The sequence below is a fragment of the Scyliorhinus canicula genome, chromosome 17, assembly GCF_902713615.1.
Source record: "Scyliorhinus canicula chromosome 17, sScyCan1.1, whole genome shotgun sequence".
Lineage (NCBI taxonomy): Eukaryota > Metazoa > Chordata > Chondrichthyes > Carcharhiniformes > Scyliorhinidae > Scyliorhinus > Scyliorhinus canicula.
This window is the reverse complement of record NC_052162.1, coordinates 104,081,766-104,106,858: the sequence shown is the minus strand read 5'-3', so window position 1 is coordinate 104,106,858 and position 25,093 is coordinate 104,081,766.

The following is a 25,093-nucleotide window of genomic DNA, read 5'->3' as shown; positions in this document are numbered from 1 at the left end:
TGGGTGCCTGGAACACGCTGCCGGAGGAGGTGCTGGAAGCAGGGACGATAGTGACATTTAGGGGGCATCTTGACAAAGATATGAATAGGATGGGAATAGAGAGATACGGACCCAGGAAGTGTAGAAGATTTTAGTTTAGACGGGCACGGACTCGGAGGGCCGAAGTGCCTGTTCCTGTGCTGTACGTTTCTTTGTTATTTGTTCTTTGTTGTAAATAATCCCATGTGTCTCTAGTTTAGGTGAGTCGTTTCCTTGCACAGCTCCAGTCCCTGAGGTGCAGGTAAACCCACCATGCTGTTCGGGTGGGAATTCCAGGATTTTGACGCAAGTCGGGGTGGCGAGTGACTTGTAGACAACTTCCAGGTGATGCGGTTCCCAGGTAACTGCTGTTCTTGTCCGTCTAGGTGGTACTATATTTTGTTTGGAAATCTTTTTATTGGCATTTCTCATATTTAGAATCAGTTGTTCTGCATATACATTACATTTTTGTTGCCCGCGCTAATTTACTTTATTGTACAGAGAGGTTTATTTTGTCCTTTATTTAACTGACTCTGTACATTTTGTTGTCCTCTGGATCGGAATATAGTTCCCCTCCCCTTCCCCCCCCCCTTCCTCCCCCCACCCCCTTTTCCTTCATCGCCCTTCCTCTTCTCTTGCGGTTTCCCCACCTTCCTTCCACCTCACCACCTCCCCCCCCCCCCCCCCCCCCCCCGAGTTGCGCAGTCCTTTGGTTCCAAATCTACCTTGTTTTTTATTCTTAGCTTCCTCCTCGTTGCTGGCCTCGAACTGGTTTTGGAACAGGCCGACAAACTGCCCCTAAGTATTCAGGAAGCCTTCCTCCGACCCACGGATGGCGTACATCTTCTCCAGGTAGAGAAATTACGAGAGGTCAGTGAGCCATAGTGCAGTTGTGTGGGGTACTGCAGATCGCCAGCCGAGCAGGATTCTCTGATGTGCGCTTAGGGAAGCGAAAGCAAGGGCATTAGCTCCCTTCCGAATGTGTAGTTTTGGTTGCTCCCATACCCCAAAGATTTCCACTATTGGGCATGGCTTCACCCGCACGCCCACAACATTGGACATTGCCTCGGAGAAGGCTGTCCAGAACTCAGAAAGTTTGGGACAAGCCCAAAACATGTGGGTGTCGTTGGCCGGGCCCCTTAGACACCACTCACGTTTGTCCTCCACCTCAGGGAAGAACATGTTCATTGGGGTTCTGGTCAGGTGCGCTCTGTACACCAACTTGAGCTGCATTAGGCTTAGCCTTGCACAGGAGGAGCTGGAGTTCTCCCTGCTCAGTGCTTCGCTCCAGAGTCCCCACCCGACGTCTGTCCCCAGTTCGTCCTCCCATTTTTGTCTGGTCCGGTCCGGTGGTGTTCGAGCTCTGTCCAGCAGCTATCCGTATAGGAATGAAGTGTTATGATGTTCAGGCGGGAAAGTGGAACTGAGTCCACAAAATATCTCATTGAATGGCGGAGCATGCTCGAAGGGCCAGATGGCCTACTCCTGCTCCTAGTTCTTATGTTCTTATGTATATTTTCCCACATATCCCCCACCCCCCTCTCGCTGCTTGTGCCTATCAGATCCTCCAGTAGTGTGTTTTCTGGAGCCCCAGTGTACCCTACTGTCTCTTTGCGCAGGAAGTGTTTTATTTGAGGGTGTCTCAATCCCTGTCCTTTTTCTAGCAAGGGCCCAGATGGTCGTTTACGTTCCTTTACAGGATGCATACCTGTACCAATCTGCATAAGGTTCGGATGTACCCATCCCTCACTCTTTCTACCGTTGCTGCCCAGTGGCAGTATTGTAGGTTTGGTAAGACCAAGCACCCTTAGAATGAAATGGAAATCCAAGATGGCGCCTGAGCATGGCGATTTTCTGCAATCACTCTCTCCCCCTGTCCCTTTTCTCTTATCTCCTATCAGTGTGCTGTCATACCAAAACTACTTTCCTCTTCTTATATAATTACGAACTATGTTCTTCTATGTTTTAATAGAACATAGAACATTACAGCGCAGTACAGGCCCTTCGGCCCTCGACATTGCGCTGACCTGTGAAACCCTCTAAAGCCCATCTACACTATTCCCTTATCGTTCATATGCCTATCCAATGACCATTTGAATGCGTTTAGTGTTGGCGAGTCCACTACTGTTGCACGCAGGGCATTCCACACTCTTACTACTCTCTGAGTAAAGAATCTACCTCTGACATCTGTCCTATATCTATCTCCCCTCAATGTTGTGCCGAGCCATGATCACCCTACTCAAACCCACGTATCCACCCTATACCCGTAACCAAACAACCCCCCCTTAACCTTACTTTTATTAGGACACTACGGGCAATTTAGCATGGCCAATCCACCTAACCCGCACATCTTTGGACTGTGGGAGGAAACCGGAGAACCTGGAGGAAACCCACGCACACAGGGGGAGGACGTGCAGACTCCACACAGACAGTGATCCAGCCGGGAATCGAACCTGGGACCCTGGAGCTGTGAAGCCATACCAGGCAACATCCTTGTAAATCTCCTCTGTATCCTTTCCAATGCTTCCACATGCTTCCCATAATGCGCCGACCAGAACTGCACCCAATACTCCAAATGCGGCCGCACCAGAGTTTTATACAACTGCAACATGACCTCATGGCTCCGAAACTCAATCCCTCTACGAATAAAAGCTAACACACCGTACGCCTTCTTAACAACCCTCTCAACCTGGGTGGCAACTTTCAGGGATCTATGTACATGGACACCACCATTTCTCTGTTCATCCATATTACCAAGAATCTTACCATTAGCCCAGTACTCTGTCTTCCTGTTATTCCTTCCAAAATGAATCACCTCATACTTTTCTGCATTAAACTCAATTTGCCACCTGTCAGCCCAGCTCTGCAGGTTACCTATGTCCCTCTGTAACTTGTAACATCCTTTTATACTGTCGACAACTCCACCGACTTTAGTGTCATCTGCAAATTTACTCACCCATCCTTCTACGCCCTCCTCCAGGTCATTTATGAAAATGACAAACAGCAGCGACCCAAAAACAGATCCTTGTGGTACACCACTTGTAACTGGACACCAGTCTGAACATCTCCCATCAACCACCACCCTTTGTCTTCTATCAGCTAGCCAATTTCTGATCCGAACTGCTAAATCACACGAATACCCATGTCTCTGTATTTTCCGCAATAGCCTACCGCAGGGAACCTTATCAAACGCTTTACTGAAATCCATATACACCACATCAACTGCTTTACCCTCATCCACCTGTTTGGTCACCTTCTCGAAGAACTCAATAAGATGTGTGAGGCACGATCTACCCTTCACAAAACAATGTTGACTATCTCTAATCAAATTATTCCTTTCCAGATGATTATAAATCCTATCTCTTATAAATCTTTCCAATACTTTTTCCACAACAGACGTAAGCCTCACAGGTCTATAGTTACCGGGATTATCTCTACTCCCCTTCTTGAACAAGGGGACAACATTTGCTATCCTCCAGTCTTCTGGCACTATTCCTGTAGACAAAGATGACTTAAAGATCAACGCCAAAGGCTCAGCAACCTCCTCCCTAGCTTCCCAGAGAATCCTAGGATCAATCCCACCCAGTCCAGGGGACTTTTCTATTTCACACTTTCCGGAATCGCTCACACCTCCTCCTTATGAACCTCAAGCCCTACTAGTCTAGAATCCTGTATCTCAGTATTCTCCTCGACAACATTGTCTTTTTCCTGTGTGAATACAGACGAAAAATACTCATTTAGCACTTCTCCAATCTCCTCGGACTCCACGCACAACTTCCCACTACTGTCCTTGACTGGCCCTACTCTTACGCTTGTCATTCTTTTATTCCTGACATATCTATAGAAAGCTTTAGGGTTATCCTTGATACTACCTGCCAAAGACTTCTCATGTCCTGTCCTGGCTCTTCTTAGCTCTCTCTAGCTAACTTGTAACTATCAACCCCTTAAATGAACCATCACGTCTCATCGTTACATAAGCCTCCTTCTTCCTCTTGACAAGTGTTTCAACTGCATTAGTAAACCATGGTTCCCTCGCTCGACCACTTCCTCCTTGCCTAACAGGTACATACTTATCAAGGACGCGCAGTAGCTGTTCCTTGAACATGCTCCACATTTCCATGGTGCCCATCCCCTGCAGTTTTCATCTCCAGCCGATGCATCCTAAGTCTTGCCTCATCGCATCATAATTGCCTTTCCCCCATATATGACTCTTGCCTTGCGGTATATACCTATCCCTTTACATCACTGGAGTAAACGAAATCGAATTGTGGTCACTATCACCAAAGTGCTCACCTACCTCCAAATCTGAAACCTGTCCTCGTACCAAGTACCAAATCCAATATGGCCTCGCCTCTCGTTGGCCTATCCACATACTGCGTCAGGAAACCCTCCTGCAAACATTGGACAAAAACGGACCCTAATGTACTCGAACTATAATGTTTCCAGTCAATATGTGGTAAGTTAAAGTCCCCCATAACAACTACCCTGTTACATTCGCTCGTATCCAGAATCATCTTTGCAATCCTTTCCTCTACACCTCTGGAACTTTTCGGAGGCCTATAGAAAACCCCTAACAGGGTGACATCTCCTTTCCTCTTCATTAACTCAGCCCATACTACCTCAGTATTCGAGTCCTCATCAAATGTCTCTCAGCCACCGTAATACTGTTCTTGACTAACAATGCCACCCCTCCCCCTCTCTTACCACCTTCCCTGATCTTACTGAAATAACTAAACACCGGCACCTGCAACAACCATTCCTCGCCCTGCTCTATCCATGTCTCCGAAATGGCCACATCATCGAAGCCCCAGGTGCCAACCCATGCCGCAAGCTCACGCACCTTATTCCGGATTCTCCTGGCATTGAAGTAGACGCACTTTAAACCACCTTCCTTCCTGCTGGTACACTCCTGCAACTTTGAAACCTTACTCATGACCTCACTACTCTCAACTTCTTGTGTACTGGAGCTGCAACTCAGGTTCGCAATCCCCTGCTGAACAAGTTCAAACCCTCGCGAAGAGCATTAGCAAACCTCCTCTCCCCCCCCCCCCCTCCCCCCCCCCCCCCCCCCCCCGCCCAGGATATTAGTACCCCTCTGGTCCAGGTGTAGACATCCCGTTTGCAGAGTTCCCACCTACCCCAGAATGAGCCCCAATTGTCCAGGAATCTGAAACCCTCCATCCTGCACCATCCCTGCAGCCACGTGTTCAACTGCTCTCTCTCTCTCTTCCTCGACTCGCTAGCATGTGGCACGGGTAACAACCCAGAGATAATAACTCTGTTTGTCCTGGATCTACGCATCCACCCTAGCTCCCTGAATTCCTGCCTTACATCCCTATCCCTTTTCCGACCTATGTCGTTGGTACCTATGCAGACCACGACTTGGGGCTGCTCCCCCTCCCCTTTAAGGATCCCTAAAACACGATCCGAGACATCGCCGACCCTGGCACCTGGGAGGCAACACACCAACCGCGTGTCTCTCTCGTTCCCACAGAATCTCTATATATTCCCCTAACTATGGTGCCTCCAATGACTAATGTTCTTCTCCTCTCCCCCTTCCCTTCTGAGCAACAGGGTCCTACTCTGTTCCAGAGACCTGTACCCCATTGCGCACCCCTGGTAAGTCGTCCCCCCCCCCCAACAGCTTCCAAAGCGGTATTCCTGTTACTAAGGGGAATGACCACAAGGGATCCCTGTACTGACTGCTTCCCCCAAGCTCCTCTCACCGTCACCCATCTATCTTTATTATATGGCGCAACTACCTCCCTGAAGCTTCTATCTATGACCACCTCTGGCTCCCGAATGATCCGACGTTCATCCAGCTCCAGCTCCAGTTCCCTAACACGGTATTTGAGGAGCTGGAGTTGGGTGCACTTCCCACAGATGATATCAGCAGGAACACTGACGGCGTCCCTCACCTCAAACATTCTGCAGGAGGAGCATTGTACTGCCTTCCCTGCCATCCCCTCTAGATAAAAAACAAGAAAAGGAATGGAAGAGCTTACCTGATATTCCCTCAACCCCTTAGGTTAGAGTAGGTTTTTTTACAGATCTGAGGATCCTTCGAACCTCGAGGACCAGACCCGATGATCACCGCTTTTCGATGTACCATTTGTCAATGATCTCTGTGATTATTCTTTTTGTCTACTATGTATGTAATTTTATTCCCTTATCCATAGTAAAATACTTTTCACCATACTTCGGTACATTTGACAACAAATCAAATCAAATCAAATTTGATTTTCCTTCTTTGCAGTGTCGGTTTGGGAATTCTCGGATTCTTACACACACACAGACACACATACCCCACGCCCCCCCCCCCCCCCCCACCCCATCACAAACACACACACACACACACAAACGCCACGGTTACATTATCTACGCGTTGGAAAAAGGACTTGGGGATGAAGTCGGAATGGATCTAAACAGAAAGAGGAACATTGGCAGTACGTTCATCTTGATCGTCTGTACTCTCCCCGCCAGGGAGAGTGGGAGTGAACCCCACCGTTGAAGGTCTTTTCTTACATCCTCCACTAGGCTGGGTAGGTTCTATTTGTGGATCTGTGTCCAGTCTCTGGCTATCTGGATCACCAGGTAACGGAATCAGTTCTGTGTAGTTTTTAACGGGAGCTCCTCCAGCTCTGACCCTTCCCGTTTTGGGTACAGTGGGAATACTTCGCTTTTGCCCAGGTCATTAGTCGCCCGAGAAGACTCCATACTCAGTCATTATTTGCAGCATTGCCTTCAGTCCCTTCTGTGACTTCGAGACACAAAGGAGCAGGTCATCTGCATCGAATGAAACGCTGTGCTCTCTGTCTCCTCTCTGGATTCCCTTCCAGCTTTTCGTGTCCCTCACCAGGCGTTGGATCGCTAGTGTGAACAGGAGTGGGCACAGGGGCAGCCCTGTATTGTTCCTCTCTGTCGCTGGAAGTATTCAGAGCTGGTAATGTTAGTTCAGACATTCCTTTGGGGGTTTGTACAGGAGCCTCACCCAGGCAGCGAACCCAGCTCCGAGCCCAAAATGTTCCAGTGCCTCGAGGAGGTAATTCCATTTGACTCTGTTGAAGGCTATTTTTGCGTCCAGGGAGACTATCACCTCTGGTGTTCTCTCCCCGGAGGGAGTAGTCATTATTAAACTGTTTCATTCCCGCATGCTCGTTGGAGGGCTCGGATGTGTACAGTCCCCGGTAGAAGGTCACAAATGCCTGGTTGACATTCTTTGGTTCTGTTAACAGTCTGCTTATGCTACCCTTTACCTGCACTATTTCGCTCGTGGCTGCCTGCTTTCTCATCTGGTTAGCCAATTGGCGACCAGCCATGTCTCCGTGTTCATGTTACCGTTTCTGGCAGAGTTGGAATTCTACTTTCCTCGTGGATAGCAGGTTAAAGTCCATTTGCAGCTATTTCCTCTCCACTGGAGCCCTATGGTAGGGGCCTCAGAGTATTTCCTGTCGACTTCCAGAATGGAGTCCACCATATGTTGCCTGTCCACCCTCTCTTCCCTATCTCTGATTGCCTTGTAGGCTATTTTCTCTCTTCTAATCACTGCCTTCAGTGTCTCCCAAAACGTGGAAGGTAAGACCTCTGCATTTTGATTGTTACTCACGTAGTCGTCTATGGCCCACATTATTTTTCGGCAGTAGGCTTGTCGGCCAGGAGATTGGTGTCCAGCTTCACGTGGGGTGCTGCGCCCGGCCTGTCTCCAACTTCACAACCATATAGTGTGGAGCATGGTTGGAGTTAACGATTGCAGAGGATTCCGTCCCCGTGATTCCTGGAAGCAACAATTTCCACCAATGCAAAGAAGTCGATACGGGTGTATACTTTGCGTACTTGTGAAAAGTATGAGAATTCCTTTTCTCCTGAGTGCAGGAATCTCCATGGGTCAAACTCCCTCATCTGTTCCATGAAAGTTCTTAGTTCCCGAGCCATGCCAGTCTTTTTCATTCTTTGGGGTTTGATTGGTTGTTCAGTGGGTCCTGCATGCAGTTAAAGTGTCCCCCATAATCAGTCAGTGTGTGTCAAGGTCGGGGATTTCCGCCATGGTCTTCTTTATGTGCCGTCTGTGCCATCCCAGTTGGGAGCATACATGTTTACCAGTACGACCGGTGCCCCTTCCAGGACACCGCTGGCCATGATCTACCATCCCCAGGGTCTGTAACTGTCTTGGTTTTCATAAACCTCGTTCTCTTGTTAATTAACCCCTAGCCGTTGTCCCGTGGCATGAGTAACAGTCGGTCCTTCTCCCTCAGGTGCATCTCTTGTTGTTAGATTATGTCAGATTTTAGGCTTCTTAGGTGGGGGAAGACTCTGGATATTTTCACTTGCCCGTTGAGTCCCCTTACATTCCAGGTAACAATTCTGAAGAGATTCTGACCCCCCCCCCCCCGGTCCTGTGGGATCACCCATACTCACGCGGTGGACGGGCCGCTGCACTTCGGGGTTTCCCTTTGTTAGGGGTCCGTCGCGAATCACCAGGGTCGCCACTCTCACCATGAGGTCGGGCCCCAGCGCCCCAGGGTTTCCCTTTGTCCAGGGGGCATCCAGCATGGCCGCCAGATTTGTGTACCCCTGCCCTCCGGGCTCTCCCTTCGCCCTGATGGCCTCCCGCGTGGCTGTTTGCGGCGCCATCTTGGTTTCTCGCCCTGCTCCATGCCCGTCGGGGCCTGTGTCTGTATTGCTTCTCTTTTCATAGAATTTATCGTACAGAAGGAGGCCATTCGGCCAATCGACTCTGCACCGGCTCTTGGAAAGAGCACCCTACCCAAGGTCAACACCTTCGCCCTATCCCCAAATCCCAGTAACCCCACCCAACACTACGGGAAATTTTGGACACTAAGGGCAATTTAGCATGGACAATCCACCTAACCTGCACATTTGTGGACTGTGGGAGGGAACCGGAGCACCCAGAGGAAACCCACGCACACACGGGGAGGACATGCAGACTCCGCACAGACAGTGACCCAAGCTGGAATCGAACCTGGGACCCTGGAGCTGTGAAGCAATTGTGCTATCCACAATGCCACTGTGCTGCCCTTTTGTTCTGCGCTCTCTCCCCGGACTCCTCTACCCACCCCTAACCCCCTCCCAATTGTCCCCTCCCCCGTGTTCCCCCCCCCCCCCTTCTGTCCTCGCCCTCCTTAGGCCAGGCGCACCCTTTTCCCAGAGAGGCGTGCTGTGGCCCTCCTTCCTTCCTGCCCTCCCGTGCTGGCCTTCCTCGCTAGTACGGTGGCCTTTCTCCCAGTATTCACCCAGTTTGGGCTCTGTTCAAACTTCCTCTTATGCATTGGCCCTTGTCCCACCCTCCTGTACACTTTTCTTACCCTCATCTCCCTCGGTCCCCACCCATCGCATTGAGAGAGGGGACAAGCCTGGGAACGAGGCAGCACAGCCCTGCACAAAATATAAAACAAAAATGCACAATTCATGATTGTATTGTCTTTGTTTGTGGTCTGTCCGCCGCTCTTTGTTCCAATTTTCCTTTGCTTTCCAGCCCCGTGGCTTTCATAGCGGTTGTGGCTGTTCCTCCCCCAGTTTGTTTCATCTAACGTACTCATCAGCCGCCTCTGGGGTGTTAAAATACAGCTCTTTCGCCTTAAATGTCACCCAGATTCTGGCCGGGAATAACATCCCAAATTGCAACTTGCTTTTGTCGAGTGCCGATATTACCCTGTTGAACTCAGCCCTTATTTTGACCAGGACGAACCCAATGTCCTGATGCACCCTTATGTTCTTCCCTTCCCATGGGCTTGATCTCGTTTGCCAGGCCCAGTTTTGGATTTTTTCCCAGCCTTGGAACCGGTGCAGCCTTGCGATAATCGGTCTGGGCTGCTCCCGGCTTTGGGTTTGGGTCGGAGCGACCTTTGAACCCTGTGCATTTCTGGAGGGGTTTGGAAATCTCTCCCTTGCCACTAGCTTGCCCGGCATTTCGGCGATGAGGCCTGTTGGGGCCCTGCCTCTATCCCCTCTGGCAGATCCACTATTCTAATATTCTGTCGTCTGGGTCTATTTTCCTAGTCCTCCACTTTCCCTCTTCGGCTCCCCTGGGCCGTTACTAACATTTTCAACTTGGCTTCTCAGGTTATCACCCTATCGTTTTAGTCGGAGGCGGCCCCCTCCAACTCCAGAATCGTTTCCTCCTGCGTATCCATTTTCCTTGCCTGGCCTTCAATGGTCAACTGCATTTTGTGCATTGTCCCTGCCCGCGTCTCCCTCATCATTGCTCCATTATTTTATGGCGCTCAGCTCCTTTTTTAATCTCGTTTCTCCACTATTTCCCCCAGTGCGGTGGGGGGTGCTGGTCGCTGCGTTCTGCGTTCTGCTCCCGCTCCGCTGGTTGGTACGCTTCCAGGCTTGCTCGAACCTCCGTCTCGTCTCGTGGGGCCGCCTGCCTGTGCGTCCGCCGCTCCTACACTTCTCCCTCGCTGTTGCTGCTTCTCCTTGTCTCTGCTGCCTCTTCACTTTAGAATTTTTCTTTCCTCCAACCATCTGCCTCCCTCAATCGCTCTCTCTCCACGCTGCTGTTCCTTGCCCTGAGGTTGCTCTCCCTTCCCCTGCACCTCTGCTCTCCCTGGGTCTGGTTTGCCTCAGGTTTCAGGATTGAGGTTCTTTATTTGTCCGGTTTTGGTTTTGTTTCTGGTTGGTTCCCTTCCTTCTCTTTGCCCTTCCCTCTCACCGTGTCGGGAAGGTCCAGAGTGAGGTTTCTAGTGTCGCCCCTCACCGCGTGGTCGCCCCTCTTTGTGTCGCCCCCTCACCTCGTGATCGCCACCGGAAGTGGGGGCTCTCTCTTTGTCGCTCGCTGCGCTCCCGAGCGCTCATGTCTCCGACTTTGTTCCATTTTGGATTCTGGGACGACGCCCCTCTTCTTCCGCACTTAAGGCATTCGTGTTCACCCCTCAGGAACTCTTCTTCCCGCGCTAGATGGTAGTCTCTTGTCACAAAACACTGATCTAATCACCCAATCCAACACTATAACACTTTGGCAACTTCGCCAACACAGCTCTGGTTGTTGTGCTGTGTCCATGCTCAACTTCTACATTTACTGACATCAGTATTCTAATTTATGAGCCATTCATTCTTTACATAAATGACCTGAATGCTCTTGGGAATGCAGAGAAAGGAGTTAAATACTTCTGAATTTGTAGCCACATTGCGCAATATCCAATGGATATATTTCACAGTGGCAGATGCTATAAGGAATGCATCGTGGTGAAGAAACTGACAGTTCATAATTTCTTTATCTGTTCGGTTTAGAATGATGTGACAGCCCAGTAACGTGGCAGCAAGATTGGATTGGATTGGATTTGTTTATTGTCACGTGTGCTGAGGTGCAGTGAAAATTATTTTTCCACGAGCAGCTCAAACAGATCATGAAGTGCATGAAAAGAAAAGAAAATCAAAAGAAAATACATAATAGGGCCACGCAATGTAAATACATAGACAACGACAAAGGGTGAAGCATACAGGAGTGTAGTATTAATCAGGTCAGTCCATAAGAGGGTCGTTTAGGAGTCGGGTAACAGCGGGGAAGAAGCTGTTTTTGAGTTTGTTCGTGCGTGTTCTCAGACCTCTGTATCTCCTGCCCGATGGAAGAAGTTGGACGAGTGAATAAGCCGGTCTTTGATTATGCTGCCCACTTTCCCCAGGCAGCTGAAGGTGTGGATGGAGTCGATGGATGGGACGTAGGTTTGTGTGATGTTCTTCGAAGAATTACCAGTGCGGTGGGAAAATACGTATTGAACGATCTTCTATATTTCTAATGTGATTGAAGTAATTTGGTTGACAATAACTTGAGCGTTTTGTTGCACAGAAAAGGACTGGATTGGATTAGTTTATTGTCACATGTACCAAGGTACAGTGAAAAGCATTTTTCTCCGAGCAGATCAACAGATCAATATGTACATGAGCACAAAAGAAAAAGAAAATGCATAATAGGGTAACACAAGTAACACAAAGTAACTACGTAAGCACCGACATCGGATGAAGCATACAGGGATGGAGTGTTCATCACATCAGTCCATAGGTGGGTGCTTTAGGAGTCTGGTAACAGCAGGGAAGAAGCTGTTTTTTGAGTCTGTTCGTGTGTGTTCTCAGACTTTTGTATCACATGCCCGATGGAAGAAGTTGAAAGAGTGAATAAACTGGGTGGGAGGACTCTTTGATAATGCAGTTTCTTGCAGTCTTGTGCCTAGCAGTTGCCATACCAAGTTGTGATGCAGACACAGAGGATGCTTTCTCTGGTGCACCTGTAAAAGTTGGTGAGAGTTAATGTGGACATGCTGAATTTCCTTAGTTTCCTGAGAAATTATAGGTGCTGTTGTGCTTCCTTGGTGGTTGTGTCGACGTGGCTGGACCGGGACACATTTTTGGTGGTGTGTACCCCTCGGAAACTGAAGCTGCTAACCATCTCCACCTCAGTCCCGTTGATGCTGACAGGGGTGTGTGCAGTCCTTTGCTTCCTGAAGTCAATGACCAGCTTTTTACTTTTGCTGGCATTGAGGGGTAGAGTGTTCTCGCTGCACCACTCCATGACGTTCCCTCTCTCTCCCTCCTGTGTTCTGACTCGTCGTTATTCGAGATTCGGCCCACTTTGGTCGTATCGTCAGCAAATTTGTAGATGGACTTGGAACCAACTTTTGCCAAGCAGTCGTGTGTGCACAGGGAATATAGTGGAGAGCTGGGGACAGAGCCTTGCGGGGCCACGGTATTGAGGACTATTGTAGAGGAGGTGGTGATTATTCTTACCCGTGTTCAAAAAATCTCTATCATTTTCATCCTCGTTATGGACCCCTTTAAACTTTCTCATAAGGAGAGAGGCATATTTTCCCCTCATATATCTACCTATTCATCCTCCACCGATCCTTGCCAATGTGTTAATGTGTAGCAACTATCATCCATTGGACTGTTTTATTAACAGGCTTTTTGAGGCTTTTTTTATTCTTGCAGGGGATTAGGGCGTCGTTAGAAAGGTCAACTGCATAATTGCACAAAAACGGTGTGGCTTGCTGGGCAGCGTTCAGTTGAGAATCAACAGCATTGCTCTCGTCTGGAGTCACATGTTGGTCAGAACATACATGGGTTGCGGTTTACGTTTCCGAAAGCGAACCAGATGGGTTTTTACGACAATCGCTGATAGCTGAACGCTCAACATTACTGAGGCTATCTTTCAATGTCACATTTATTCATTGACTTTCAGTTCCCATAAATTTCTATTGTTGTAACTTGAACACCTATCCTTCGAACATTAGCCTGGACCAAGGTGATACTCCTCCAGTGATATCATCATCACATCACCGTCTCTGCCACTTTGGACACCTGGGGCTGATTTACATTATTGTGAGCTTGGCACAGTTCCACGGCTGGAAAAAATTGAAGTCAGTTGTGTTTCTGGGTAGATTTCTCCATCAATCTTAATACTGTTAAGTGTTTCAAGTTGGCTTGCAGCCAAGCGGTTAGTACTGTGGAAATAGATCTTTGATTCACAAACCCAACAGGTGCTTCCTGTACAATGGATTTCGCGCCTCACTAACTGGAATCGGCTGAATTGCTGCCAAATACTGTGTTGGGCAGGTTAGCATTAATTAAGAAAAAGGAATTTAACCATTCAAGCAACATTTTTCTTTTCAGCAGCGAACAAAAGATGGAATAAGAATTAATATCATTAAGTGCAATACTCACCGTGTGACAAATAGTATTTGTAAGAAAATTGACCAGATGCTACTGAATTTCTGCTGTCACCATTGTAGGTTCGAACAGTTATTAACACCCGTTTTTATCAATTATTGCATAGCTGTCACAGGTTACGTGGACGGCCCCAAACCTTCGCTGTTAGCTTCAGACTTTCGGCGGGAGCAGTGGCCAGGGGTCTGTCGGGAAGGTAAGTTTCCCTATTTAAAAACTTACCTTACAGGAGAAGTGGCCTTCAGATTTTCGGCGGGAGCAGTGGCCAGGGGTCTGTCGGGAAGGTAAGTTCCCCTATTTAAAAACTTACCTTGAAGAGAGAAGCGGGCTTCAGATTTTCGGCAGGAGCAGTGGCCAGGGGTCTGTCGGGAAGGTAAGTTTCCCTATTTAAAAACTTACCTTGCAGGAGAAGCGGCCTTCAGATTTTCGGCGGGATCAGTGGCCAGAGGTCTGTCGGGAAGGTAAGTTTCCCTATTTAAAAACTTACTTTGCCGGAGAAGTGGCCTTGTTAGTACCTGTATATAGGTTGGCCGGTTGCGAAAGCCGAGAGAGTACACTTGTAGTGTCCCCCACCCTTCCATCTCCTCTAACCTAAGGGGTTAAGTAAATGTCAGGTAAGCTCTACCTTTCTTTTTCTTGTTTTATCCAGAGGGGATTGCAGGGAAGGCAGTGCAATGTTGCTCCTGCAGAATGTTTGAGGTGAGGGACACCGTCAGTGGCGCTGCTGATTTCACCTGTGGGAAGTGCACCCACATCCATCTCCTTAGAAACCGTGTTAAGAAACTGGAGCTGGAGTTGGATGAACATCGGATCATTCGGGAGGCAGAAGTCGTCATAGATAGAAGCTTCAGGGATGTAGTTACACCTGGCAATGAAGCTGGATGGGTGACGGTGAGAGCGGCTGGGAGAAGGCAGACAGTACAGGGATCCCCTGTGGTCGTTCCCCTTAGTAACAAGCATACCGCTTTGGATACTTGTGGGGAGGACGATTTACCAGGGGGAAACCATGGGGTACAGGTCTCTGGCACAGAGTCTGTCCCTGTTGCTCAGAAGGGAAGGGGGAGAGGAGTAGAGCATTAGTCAATGGAGTCTCCATAGTTAGGGGGATAGATAGGAGCCTTTGTGGGAACGAGAGAGACTCACGGTTGTTGTGTTGCCTCCCAGGTGCCAGGTCCGCAATGTCTCGGATCGTGTTTTCGCGATCCTTAAGGGGGAGGGGGAGCAGCCCCAAGTCGTGGTCCACATAGGCACCAACGACATAGGTAGAAAAAGGGATCGGGGTGTAAGGCAGGAATTCAGGGAGCTAGGGTGGAAACTTAGATCTGGAACAAACAGTTATTATCACTTTGTTGACGAGGAATAGGGAGAGAGAGCAGTTGAACACGTGGCTACAGGAATGGTGCAGGAGGGAGGGTTTCAGATTCCTGGATAATTGGGGCTCATTCTGGGGTTGTTGGGACCTCTTCAAACGGGATGGTCTACACCTGGACCAGAGGGGTACCAATAGGCTGCGGGGGGGGGGGGGGGTTTGCTACTGTTCTTCAGGAGGGTTTAAACTAATTGAGCAGGGGGTTGGGAACCTGAATTTTATCTCCACTATACAGGAGTTTGAGAGTAGTGAGGTCATGAGTAAGGTTTCAAGGTTGCAGTAGTATACCGGCAGGCAGGAAGGTGGTTTAAAATGTGTCTACTTCAACAACAGGAGCATCCGTAATAAGGAGGGTGAACTTGTGGCATGGGTTGGTACCTAGGACTTCGATGTTGTGGCCATTTTGGAGACATGGGTAGAGCAGTGACAGGAATGGTTGTTGCAGGTCCCGGCATTTAGATATTTCAGTAAGCCCAGGGAAGGTGGTAAAAGAGGGAGAGGGGTGGCATTGTTAGTCAAGGACAGTATTACCCTGGCAGAAACGACGTTTGATGAGGGCTCGTCTACTGATGTAGTATGGGCCGAGGTTAGAAAAGAGAGGTCACCCTGTTGGGAGTTTTCAACAGGCCTCCGAAAAGTTCCAGAGTTGTAGAGGAAAGGATTACAAAGGTGATTCTGGATAGGAGCAAAAGTAACAGTGTAGTTGTTATGGGGGACTTTAACTTTCCAAATATTGACTGGAAACGCTATAGTTCGAGTACTTTAGATGGTTCCGTTTTTGTCCTATGTGTGCAGGAGGGTTTCCTGACACAGTATGTAGATAGGCCAACGAGAGGCGTGGCCGTATTGGATTTGGTACTGGGTAATGAACCAGGACAGGTGTTAAATTTGGAGGTAGGTGACGACTTTCGTGCTAGTGACCACAATTCGGTTTTGTTTACTTTAGCGATGGAAATGGATAGGTATATACCGCAGGGCAAGAGTTATAGCTGGGGGAAAGGCAATTATGATGCGATGAGGCAACACTTAGGCTGCATCGGATGGGGAGGGAAACTGCAGGGGATGGGCACAATTGAAATGTGGAGCTTTTTCAAGGAACAGCTACTGCGTGTCCTTGCTAAGTATGTACCTATCAGGCAGGGAGGAAGTGGTCGAGCGAGGGATCCGTGGTTTACTAAAGTAGTTGAATCACTTGTCAAGAGGAAGAAGGAGGTTGATGTAAATATTAGACTTGAACATTCAGTTAGGGGCCTCGAGAGTTACAGGTTAGCGAGGAAGGACCTCAAGAGAGAGCTAAGAAGAGCCAGGAGGGGACATGAGAAGTCTTTGTTAGGTAGAATCAAGGATAACCTTAAAGCTTTCTATAGGTATATCAGGAACAAAAGAATGACAAGGATAAGAGTAGGGCCAGTCAAAGACTGTAGTGGGAAGTTGTGCGTGGAGTCCGAGGTGATAGGAGAGGTGCTAAATGAATATTTTTCGTCAGTATTCACACAGGAAAAAGACAATATTGTCGAGGAGAATACTGAGATTCAGGCTACTAGACTAGAAGGGCTTGAGGTTCATAAGGAGGAGGTGTTAGCAATGCAGGAAAATGTGAAAATAGATAAGCCCCCTGGGCCGGGTGGGATTTACCCTAGGATTCTCTGGGAGCTAGGGAAGAGATTGCTGAGACTTTGGCTTTGATCTCTATGTCATCATTGTCTGCAGGAATAGTGCCAGAAGACTGGAGGATAGCAAATGTTGCCCCCTTGTTCAAAAAGGGGAGTAGAGACAACTCCGGTAACTATAGACCGGTGAGCCTTACTTCTGTTGTTGTCAAAGTCTTGGAACATTTTGTGAGAGATAGGATTTCTAATCATTTGGAAAGGAATAATTTGATTAGCGATAGGTCGTGACTCACCAACCTTATTTCGTTATTTGAGAAGGTGACCAAACAGGTGGATGAGGGTAAAGCAGTTGATGTGGTGTATATGGATTTCAGTAAAGCATTTGATAAGGTTCCCCATGGTCGGCTATTGCAGAAAATACGGGGGCATGGGATTCAGGGTGATCCAGCAGTTTGGATCAGAAATTGGCTAGCTGGAAGAAGACAAAGCGTGGTGGTTGACGAGAAATGTTCAGCCTCGAGCCCAGTAACTAAAATGCCAACACGGACTGTGAAAATTCGAGACGGTGTTTTTGCAGCTTTTTGTATAGTCTACTAAATGCCATGATATACTGCTCAATAGAAACATCCTGTGTTTTCTGAAATCTACCAAATTCTGAGCAGCCTTCTTGAGTTATGCTTTTGTTAAATCTTATCCATGAAGTTCAAAAGATTCTCCAGATCTTCCTCCGAGTCCAAATGTTCCAATCTCAGATCGGAAAACACTTTGCGATTGATTTACTTTGGTAAAGGAAAGAAAGAGCCAATGCCATACCTTGTTTCTTTTCCCCAAAGCAGTTACCATAGTCCACATTATAACTTTACTTCTCCATTGGTTATATGGTTCCATGTCTGAAAATAATGGTGGATAGCATTATCCTAACATTTTCTTTCTGGTTGCAGCCGTATTGTTGTCTTCTCTCTCACTCAGTTGTTGATTTACAATTTGACTGAAGTTTTCCCCTTTTTTTCGAAAAAGCTGTATCGTGCAAACCCTTTACTTTGGCCCAGCACCTATCCTCTGCTATCACTGTTTAACTTCTGGATTGCTGGAAAGGATAGGTGACAAGATTTTTGGTTCTCCACGAAACACCTTTATTTATTTGATCCAACTTCACACACAAATCTCCACCACGAAATAGTACCAACAGTAACCCCTTGATATCTCAGTGTCTTCTATTGGATAATTGACATCAAATTAGTATTTAATTGGATGATCTGTTAACCCATTCCTAACACATGTTAGGTCGGTTAACCTGAATCCACACAGGGCATGGTCGTTTTCGTATATGATCGTTTTGTCTGTGTGTTCACATTTTTCCAGACGGATGCCTATTAAAGCTTCCATTATTTCTCCACCAAGTATGGTAGGATCCCCTTATTCACCACCCAAATCCCTGCTTGGATGATTCCTATGTTTTCGGCTTCAAAGACTCTCAAACCGACTTTGTCGTTTACCATTTCTCGGGTCCGTAACACATATCTAGTGCAGTCCCCGGGCTCTCTCTGCAGCTGCCGTTAGACCAGACCATGATCAGTTGCCGCAGTTGGCAGCTTATGATACTGGAGTGCATTTTTTCACGGTACAGGTGTTCAATTGCTTCATCACTGATCCAGGATGGAACCTTCTCCCAATACCCATAGACGCAACACAAATTTCGGTTCTGTTGCCTGGCATTATCTTCCACCGTCATTTGAGAAATCTTCTGAATGGTTTGGGCAGGGCAGCACGGTGACGCAGTGGATTAGCCCCGCTGCCTCACGGCGCCGAGGTCCCAGGTTCAATCCCGGCTCGGGATCACTGTCGGTGTGGAGTTTGGACATTCTCCACGTGTTTGCGTGGGTTTCGCCCCCACAACCCAAAGAAGTCCAGGATAGGTGGATTGGCCACGCTAAATTGGAAGTTAATTGGAAAAAAAATGAATTAGGTACTCTAAATATTTTTTTTAATGAATGGTTTGGGCGTGTCCTAGTACAGCAACCGTAGGGCTACTGGTCCCGTTCCCAGCCAAATCTTCCTTGGCGTCCAGCCGAGCATTTTCATTTAACCTGCTCAAGGTCTGTTTCACTTGTCAAGTTAGGACTCTGAGCTTATTGTCCATATGAGGCAAATCAAACGCATTGATGGTGCGTACCCCTGCCCGAATAGCGGTCGCCAATAATTCAGGGTTTCCATCCTCTTGCACCCCTTGACTACGGTATCTCCTCTCCTTCGTCCACCCCAGTCGTTTTGCTTCGTAACCTTCGGGTCAAGTGAAAGTATAACTTCCTGAGTGAGGAGGGACACCAGTTTCGTAACTATGTACTGAGAAGATGGACCAACACTGGTACAAATTTATACTGGGTGTTCTCGAATAATATCTTCCACGTGCGTTTTAATATTAACCCGTTGGGGCCCTGATGTGACATCCGGAAAAGTAGGTGTGCTCGCTGTTGGCATTAATCAATTGTTAATTATATAATACCCATATTTATTCCGAATTACTTTACTGGGCGACCACTGTCTTAATTCCAGCTCTTTCTCCAGACCATGAGCAAGGCAGGCTAGCTGTATTCAGGCATGGTTAGTTTATGCCCACCAGTCACTGGTGACTGTCGTCCTTCCAGAGCAGTATTCGGAGCTCCCATTATCCCCCCTCTACGTTCATCACCCTTTGGTTGTTACACACATTATTGGGGTGTTCCATAGGAGGTAATCACCACCCTCGCCTGCATCTAGTTGGGTGAACCACATTTATCTGGGATATCTTAGGCTGATCTCTGGTCTTCAATCAGTATGGTATCTGTCGTCCGGGGCTGATGTGTCCATTCCGGGACGGGAAATACCAGCTAGCAAAGCCATAAGTAATTCATTCTGTCATCGGTTATTTTTATCGATACATAATTCCATTCTTCCCCCCAAGATGTCTTAATCATGTCATGCAGTACAACTGTTGAAAAATCCCATAGCTCAATTGTAACCAATACCCACAGCCTGAGTGGCTGATGTGATGTGAAATTAATTTTTAGACCTTATATCTCACATCTTTTTCCTTCTTGAGACGCTCCTCGCCTCTTTTTAGTTTTCATTCCATTCTATTTGCAACATCTGGACGACGATAACTCATTGATAAGGAGAACTGTATATAAGGGGCCTGAACCGCAGATCGAACACACAAATAGCCTCCTTATTGTCTGGCTGTGTAAACTTGTTTAATATGCAATTGCATTGGAATTGTATTCAAATGACCATACATACAGACTGACGAATTAGGAGCATGGCTTGGCCAATCGCACCTCAAACCTGCTCCACCATTCAATAAGGTCATGGCAGATCTCATTGTAACCACAACTACACATTATTGCGTTCTCTGGATAACATTTGACCTCGCTTTTAAAACAAGAAACTATCGGTCTTACTTTAACATAAATGCATAGATTCTGCTTCCATTGCCTTTTGAAGAAGAGCGTTCCAAAGACACAAATCACACTGACAGCAAAACAACTTCCTCTGTTTTTCACACACCGAGTAAATTTTCATCAGCGGCCCGAGATTCCACATTCTCCCACAAGGGGAAAAATCTTCTCCACCTCCATTCTCTGAAAACCTCTCAGGACCTAAAATCTTTCTATCAGGCTGCATTTTACTCTCTTGCATTGCGTTAAATATCGATTCCGACCTCGGACGACTGTCTTTGTGGAGTTTGCACGTTCCGAAAGAACAAAGAACAAAACAAAGTACAGCACAGGAACAGCCCCTTCGGCCCTCCAAGCCTGTGCCGACCATGCTGCCCATCTAAACTAAAATCTTCTACACTTCTGGGGTCCGTATCCCTCTATTCCCATCCTATTCATGTATTTCACATTCTCCCCGTGTCTGCGTGAGTTTCCTCCGGGAGCTCCACAGTCCAAAGATGTGCAGGTTAGGTGGATTAGATATGCTAAATTGGCCATATAAGGGTTTGCAAGATGGGGCTTAGGTCTAGGTTAGGGTGCTATTTCAGAGGGCCGTTGCAGACTCGATGTGCCGAATGGCCTCCTTCTGCATTGTAGGGATTCTGTGATTCTATCAAATTTTCTCTGAATGGATTCTATCGTATTTACATTTTTTCTTAAATATGGAGAACAATACTGTCCACACTACTCTGAATGTGGTCTCACAAATGGCTAATAGAACTGACACATAAACTCTCAACTTTTAGAAATAAATGCCCTCACTATCAACTATACCATTTTATTGGCTTTCTTAATTACTTGCTGAAGCTAGAAATCAGTCTTTATCAATCATCTGGGACACCCTTTGCAACTCAGAATTCTGCAATCCCCTACCATTTATTTAATACGTTTTTTAAATTCTTCTTGCCAAATGGATAATTTCATATTTTTATGTATTGTTCAAGTACAGTACATACAATAATTCAAATAATTCCGATAATTGGATTAAACATGATTTCCCTTACACACAGAAAACATGTTGGGTCTGCCTGACTGACTTGAATATGTCAAATTTGTGAAGCATGATGTCCCTCTGACAGAGCCATTCTGACTACCCCTAATCAATCCATATCTTTCCTCGTAGACATTAATTTTCTCTTTCAGAATTATCTTCAATGCTTCTCCTGCCACTGGCGTGAGACTCACCGGCCTGTAGTTCACTGATATATCCCCCCCCCCCCTCCCCGCCCTTGGAAAGTGCAACAACATTGGCTGTTCTCCAGTGCTCTGGTCAGAGAGGAATTAAAAGTTTGCGTCAGAGTCTTGCCATTTCCTGCCTCCCCTGCCACCGCAGCCTGGGATGCAATTCATCCAGGACTGTAGATGTGTCTTTTTTTAAGCCAGTAAAAGCTTCCAATATCTCCTCACTTCCTCTGTCAAACTGCTCAACGTCCTCACAGTCCCATTTCCTAAATTATGGACTTGCGTCCTCCTTCTCCTGAGTGACGGCCAATTATAAGTGTTTGTTTAACACGAGCAATGTCCCGCGGATTTGCACACAGATTGGTCTCTAATAGAACCCACTCTTTATTCCATTCAATTTATTAATAGATTATCTTACGGTTCTCCCTAATCCTCTCCTTCGGTCATTTTTATGCTCTCTTTTTGCTCCACTAATTGCTTTATTAAGTTCCCTCTTGCATTTCCTCTATTCCTCCAGCGCCGCAATTGAATTCTCTATTTGGACTTGCTAAAAGCCTTTCTATTTCTCGTTATACAGTCCTGTATTTTCTTAGACATCCAGCGTTCCCTGAATGTATTGTTCCTATATTTCCCCCAATTCGAAACACGTTGGACCTGCACTCTCACTATTTTCTATTTGAATGTCCTCCGCTGCTCCGACATAGAGCTTTTTCCTTTCAGCATTAATCAGATCCTGCCTTATTTTAGTAAAATCTACCTTGCCCCAATCCATTCACGTCTTTTGCAGGTCATCTTTCGCCTTCTCCATAACAGACTTGTCGCCATCGTAGTTATCAATAAAATGCTGCTCCACTGCCACGTTAAATATTTGTCCGGCTTCGTTCGCCAGAACCAGATCCAGCAACGCTTCATCTATTGTTGGGCCTTCTATTTACTAATACAAAAAATCCACTGAATACATTTCAAAAAATTCGTCCCTTCGAAACACTTTACACTATCACTATCCTAATTTATGTTGTGGAGTTGCCGGCGTTGGACTGGGGTGAGCACAGTACATGTTCGTTTCAAACACCAGCATGTTTATTTCAAACACTACCTTTCGGAGCACTGCTCCTTCCTCAGGTGAATGAAGAGGTATGAAAATAACTTTTTCATTCACCTGAGGAAGGAGCAGTGCTCCGAAAGCTAGTGTTTGAAACAAACATGTTGGACTTTAACCTGGTGCTGTAAGACTTCTTACTAATTTATGTTGGGAAAGTTGAATAATGACGCAACTATTATTCATCCACGTACCAATAAAGTGTCTACATATCTGCTCTTCTATTTCACACTGACTCCTTGGAGGCCAATAATACGCTCCCGGTAGTGTGGCTGCCCCTTTCTTCTCCTACGGTCTGCCCATAATCTCTCGTTTGAACACCGTTCCAAGATATCACGGTAGCATTGTGGATAGCACAATGGCTTCACAGCTCCAGGGTCCCAGGATCTATTCCGGCTTGGGTCACTGTCTGTGCGGAGTCTGCACATCCTCCCACAGACCAAAGATGTGCAGGTTAGGTGGATTGGCCATGATAAATTGCCCTTAGTGTCCAAAATTGCCCTTAGTGTTGGGTGGGGTTACTGGGTTATTGGGATAGGGGGAGGTGTTGACCTTGGGTAGTGTGCTATTTCCAAGAGCCGGTGCAGACTCGATGGGCCGAATGGCCTCCTTCTACACTGTAAATTGTATAATATAATAATCATCTATCCTCATTGCAGTAATTGATTCCTCCCTTTTTATACCCTGCTCTGTCTCGCCGAAATATCGTGTACACCGGAATATGATGTTGCCATTCGTACCCTTACGCATATCTCTGTGATGGCAACAATGCCACAATTCCATTTGTCAATGCACGCCCTTAACTTAGCAGTCATACGCATTACACTTCTAGCATTAAGGAAAAGAAAAAGCCTTGTCGCATTTTCTTGAAATTCAACATAGTTCAACTCACTCTGTCTTGCTTCCTTTAATATAACATGATGTGTCTCTATTTTACTAATACTATGTGTCCAACCGCATTAGAAACTCATTAAAACACCTCCCAACAGTAATAACAAACCTACCTGCAAGGATATTGGTGCGAATGTGGTTCAGGTGCAGACTGTCCCTCTGGTACATGTCCCACCCTCCCCAGGAACGGCTCATTTGACCCAATGATCTAAAATCCTCCCTCCTGCACCAATTCGTGATTCAAGCATTCGTCTGCCCTATTTTCCTATTTACTTACCCACTAGCACGTGGTACCAGGTGTGTTCCAGGGGTTACAACCTCAGAGATGCTGTTTTTTAATTGGCTGCCGAGCTCCCTGAATTCCTGATGAATGACCTGTTCGTGCTTTCTGGTTATATCATTGTTACTAATATCCCATATTCTTCGCATTTCTTCCTTTCTTCTCCTTCCTTCCCTGTACAGTCAAGCCGCTTATGGTACCTGATACTTGGCACTGACTGTATCCTTCTGAGGTATCAACGCCCTCATCAGTTTCCAAAATAAAGTACCGGTTTCTGAGCGGGACCCCTGCTCTACCTGCCTATTCTTCTTTCCTCATAGTATATCAATTGCACAAACATGCATTAGGAACCGACATTCAATGTTTTGTTTCTGGGATTTGGAATAACCTCGATATAAGATCAGCTGGGTTGTAAAAAATGGTCAAATATCATTACCCTTTTGATCTAGGAAATGTCACCTGGCAGCAACAGTGCTCATTTGAGACTGTGCACGAGATGAAGTGCTGGACTGCACATTGAAATATAGTCATGGCCACACTGTACTTCCGATACAGATTTTCATTAGTCCATACTAAATATCACAGTGCTTCCTGAAACTTCCTACAATTAATAGTAGTTATCACAGTTGCTTCAGGGCCCTCATTATCTCTGCTGCTTGCAGTATAGACGCTGAGACTGTTTAGCCTCTTAAATGTATATGTGGGCTTTGTACATATTGTTATTCGGTGATAAAACTGCACGACAGCATTGTCCCGATGTCACTGAACATAGCAACTGAGGGATTGCTATTTCGCCTTCTCCGAGAATTAGTACCACATGGCCAGTTTCAGAGAACATAATAACATCAATTTACTATGGGCACCCAACCACGGGGCAGCACATAAACGTGTTAAACTGAATGAGAATATTATTTTCACCATCGAATATGTACAAAAGTCCAGATTTATTTCTACCATGCTGGTAGATGGAAAGGTGCAATGACAGTGGATGTGCTTTCTCACCGCAGCAATCACTGTCAGTTAGTCAACATGTACCGAGAGATGGAGCGATGCAGCTCCAATTTTCTAAATGTTGAGGAGAGAGAGGATCAAATGCGTCTGTTTGCCCCATACAATTTATCAGAAAGTATCCTCACATTCGTTTCATAATGTATTTGAGGAATTTTGTTTTGAATGAAATACGTTCAATTTGCATTGTAAGAATCTATGTTAACTGTTTTCATTGTATCAAAAGATAGACTGCTCCATTGAGCGACGACTCAGTGATGTTTGTTAGATTTGTTTCTAATTTATGCCTTTTGAAGTGAGACTGACATCGGTTCCAACTGTTCTAGGCAGCACCAATTAATTAGTCTTACTCGATATTATGTACCTTAAAACAGCAATTTTATCTACCTTAGAACAGCAGTCACATCACCTTTCCAGATTTGTTTTCTAATGAACAACTTGCTCAATTTGCATAATCGTTCCTCTTCACTCCCCACAAACCTT